Source organism: Chinchilla lanigera, unplaced genomic scaffold, assembly GCF_000276665.1.
Source record: "Chinchilla lanigera isolate Chin_1 unplaced genomic scaffold, ChiLan1.0 scaffold00052, whole genome shotgun sequence".
NCBI lineage: Eukaryota > Metazoa > Chordata > Mammalia > Rodentia > Chinchillidae > Chinchilla > Chinchilla lanigera.
Genome location: NW_004955453.1, coordinates 1597805 through 1601852, shown reverse-complemented (window position 1 = coordinate 1601852; position 4048 = coordinate 1597805). Strand labels below are relative to the sequence as shown.

At 50.9% G+C, this 4048-nt stretch overlaps 1 long non-coding RNA gene across 1 annotated transcript; it reads left to right on the top strand.

Annotated features, from left to right (window-relative positions):
• Positions 1-283: 283 nt before the first annotated feature.
• On the top strand, positions 284-2678 carry LOC106149773. Its single transcript, XR_001236142.1, has 3 exons — positions 284-520; positions 997-1951; positions 2089-2678. It is a non-coding gene; the product is annotated as an uncharacterized LOC106149773 (long non-coding RNA).
• Positions 2679-4048: the final 1370 nt, after the last annotated feature.

The window sequence follows — 4048 nt, the reverse complement described above, 5'->3', positions numbered from 1 at the left end:
GGGAGGGTGGAAGGGTGAGGACAGCCAGGGGACACTTCCTTTTCCTCCTTGCAGCTTTTCACAACAGTGGAATTTTGCATCACGTGAATCTCACACCTTGTAAAAAACAAACAAAATGAATGTCAAAGACGTAAGACTTTTATTGAACTGAAATCTTAGATTTCCTTCCCTACCCACTGGCTGGAGTCATATGTTTACAGACATTAAATTTTTAGCAGGTAATGAAAGTATAAAATGTGAACCCGAGGCCCCAAATGTCAGTGAAGTCTGCAAAAGAGGAATGGCCACTGTGTGCTCTTGAGGATTAGTGAGAATTCAAATCGTGTGGGGAAGGGCAGGTGGGGAAGGAGCCCAGGTGAGGGCTAAGCCCGAAGCGGGTCACTGGTCACCACGGCGGCCAGCAGAGAGGAGGTCTGCGGATGTGCGTGCCTGGGCTCATATGGAAACCGGAAGGAAATCCACCAACCCCGGACTTCCGCGTTGCGGTAACTTAGGAGAGGGCTGGTGGTGCCGTGAGGAGGTATGTTAATAATCAGGGTTTGTACAAGTAGAAGTTGCAGGATAGCACAGAGATTTGTGTGTGTGTGTGTGTGTGTGTGTGTGTGTACACTCACGTGTGCAGGCCCATAAACACGAGGTCTGGCACCCACAAGCTAACCAGACAGAAAAGCTCCCGGAAAACACCAGCACTGTTGATGAAAGCACAATCCAGAGAAGTGGTGGGAGGCTGCAGGCAAGGAGGGGCTTCTCAGCAAAGGGGCTCCCGCTGTTTTGAGGAGCTGGGGCCGCTCCCTTAACATGTTGCTGAGCACGGGACAGTGGTGGCTTCCTGCGGGAGCCGGTGCACGACGTAACCCGCCGCGTTCTTCCTGCTTCTGCTCCTCTGTCCGCCCCTCTCCCCACCTCCGCTCCCCTTCTCCGCAAAGGATGGGCCCCTAGTTTGTATCATCTGTCTGTTATTTGCTCTTGCAATTATTTACGCTGTGTGTTTCTAAGGGACGCCAGTGAGGCCCACATCGTGTGTCTGGCTGAGGTCGCTGCGCGAAGACCATCCTGGGAGCCACTCCTGCGCGGAGATGCCGCGCGGGGCCGTGCGGAGACGCTGAGACAAACCCCGAACTCATACCTAGGGCGGCCCAGGAGGCCGCAGTGAGAGGAGGATCCACTGAGAGCGCACCCTCCCGGGGAAAGACACGCACCCGCGCCGCCCCGCGCCTCCGCATGCACCCTGGCTCCTGCTCAAGTTCCTACTTCAGCCTCATAACTTGTCTCCCTGCTTCTACCCTGGACCTCCCACGCCTTGACACAGCCCCCCAAAGGAGCCATTTAAGAGCATAAATTCCTTCTGTCCTCCACCATTTTCATCCTCCCTGGCTCTCCACTGCCCTCAAAGAGAAACATTAAGCCTCTGCAGTGGCCTGCCAAGCCTGAGGCGGTCTGCGCCTCCTCCCCTGCCCTCCTCCCCAGCTCGCTTCTGCCCAGCCACACGCGGTCCTCCCTGCTGTCGGCCTTGACCTGCCCTGCACCCTCCTGCCTCAGGACCCAAACTAAGCACTGGTGGTCGCCAGCAGAGCCCGCAGCCCACCCCTTCACCTTCTCCCGACCTTACTTCAAATGTCACCTTTCAACCAGGGCCCCCCAACTCCAAAGCTGCAGAACACGCCTGCCTGGGCGCCCCAGCCTGCCCCTAACTCCAACCTGACCTGGTTCCCATCACCTGGGCCACTGCACATGTCCCCTAAGCTGCTTTCCCTCTCCGTTGGAGTTTTTGTCTTCTGCTCTTGCTGGAATACAAGCTCACTGAGAGCAGGGATTTTGCTTTTTCACTGAGGAACCAAGTATTTGGCTGGAGCAAGAGGCCAGGGGATGAAGACTTGGTGAGTGAAGTGGAAAGGCCACGCGCACAGACAGGGTTGTGGCAAAAGAGGAGGAGCTGCGTCACTACCGTGAGGTGCGCACCGCACGTGGCCGCGCCCTCCCGCCCTTGCGCTGACCTTCCTCAGGGTGGTTAATGTACCTGTCTAATCGGCCAGCTTTTCCTAAGAGGGCGGGGAGGATTGCTGTGACCCCGCTGTGTGTGTCTTACAGCGAAGATGGGAGGAGAGGCAGTTCGCAGAGCGCTGCACAGTGTGGAGATCTGGCCAAGCCTTCCCACCTGGAGCCTCCGCACCCTGTGAGCTGTGCACTCACGCAGCAGGACAGGGAGCCGAGGGTGCTCCCAAGGCCCAGGGTCACCCAGGAAAATGCCATCCCGGAGCTGCTGGTCCCCTGCATGTGCCACCTCGCCACCGCCACCGTGAAGGGACACAGGTGGCAGCTGTCAGCTGCTTCACCTTTGCCGGGAATGTTTGTTGTTAAATTTTTTCCTCCGGCTTCTCTGTTCACATTTCACTGTAAAATACAACACAAACACAGCAGTCCACACAAAACACAAGGATGAGCTAGTAACTGTGACGCAGTGGACCTATCAGTGTGGCTCCATCAAGAAACAGAACTTTGAAGCTGCCCAGGGGACCCTATGGGTGGTGTCACTCCCACACAGCACCCTGGTGTCCCCAGGTCCCCATGTCTCGGCCACCCCAGGCAAGGAGCCTTGCCTCACCTTCAAGTCTGACATCTGGATGTGTCTTTAGATGCTACTGATTTGGTCCTATCCTTTTTTTTTTTTTCCTCTTTTTGAGACAGGATCTCGCTATGCAGTTCAGGCTGGCCTTGAGCTCACTTTGTAGCCCAGGCTGGCCTCGGACTCACAACGATCCTCCTGCCTCAGCCTCCCCAGTGCTGGGATTACAGGCGTGTGCCACCATGCCCAGCGGTCCTATCCATTTTTAAAAGATTTTGCCACCTTTTAAATCTCTCAGTGAACCAATGTCTCTGGCATCCTCTAGCTAATGAGGGATTTAGCATTTCACACCTGCAGGACTCCCTACAGAGGGGTCCAGGTGGGTGGATGCGCTGTGTACATACACGCATACACACACACACACACAGAAATACTTTTTGAGTTCATACTAATATTTTAAATCCAAACTCAGGGTTTTTGCTTAATCTCTTTTATATTACTTCTGTGTGTACTGTCTTCCATACCAAAGAACCACATTCTCAAAAGCACACAAGATGATAGGATGTTCCATAATTACTCATTTGCTTTGTCTCTTACTGTACTCCTAAGAAGGAAAATAAGGTCACCCTTAAGATTAAGCTAAAAGGAAAATGACAGAAAATAAACACAACCAACAACGCCTTAAGAGAAATGGAAAGTGGAAAGGGGAATTATTTTAAATAAAAAAAGACAATATTCTCAGAACCTTAGCACTAACCCTGCCTGTTATACTGGCTAAAAAAGCACAATCCACCTGGCCCCTGTCCAGTGGCTATGAGCTGTGGCTGTGGTCAGGTGGTCCACAAGGGCGTATCACTGTCCTTTGTCACCTTGCACTTAGCCTGAGCCCTGCAAGGACTTGGACCAGCACTGTGCACCAACAGTCCTTACAACTCTGGCTTTTTTGGTTGTTAGAAACTCATTTTTGTAATCACTTTCTCAGAAGGTCTCATGAGACCAGCTTTGTCTGAAATCTTTGTGTTGATGAAAGTTCACGGTAGCCTTTTATACTTATTGGCTAGTTCTACTGGATGTAAAATCTTGCATTTCCGTCTCTTTTTTTGAGTATATTAAATATATTACTGCATTTTCTTCTGAGGCAAAGAAATACATGAAAAAATCTAATGACATCATAAGTTTTTTCCTTTATAAAGCAGGCAGTCTGTTTGCCTAACTATCCAGAGTTTATTGTCTTTGTCTTTAAAGTCAAGCAATTTTATTAGAATATCTTGATGTGGGTTGATCCCTATGGATGGTCTCAGGCATACAGTACATCCTTTTAATACATATTTTGAAACTTTTTTTAGTTTCAAGGAATTTTCTGCTAGGTTTAATTTTTAGTACTAGGCTTAGGTTGTCTATTCAGGTGCTCATGACCTATATGTTGGCTCCCCTTTGTCTGTCTTCACCTGTCATTTTTTCTCAAATATTTCCCATCTGTCTTTC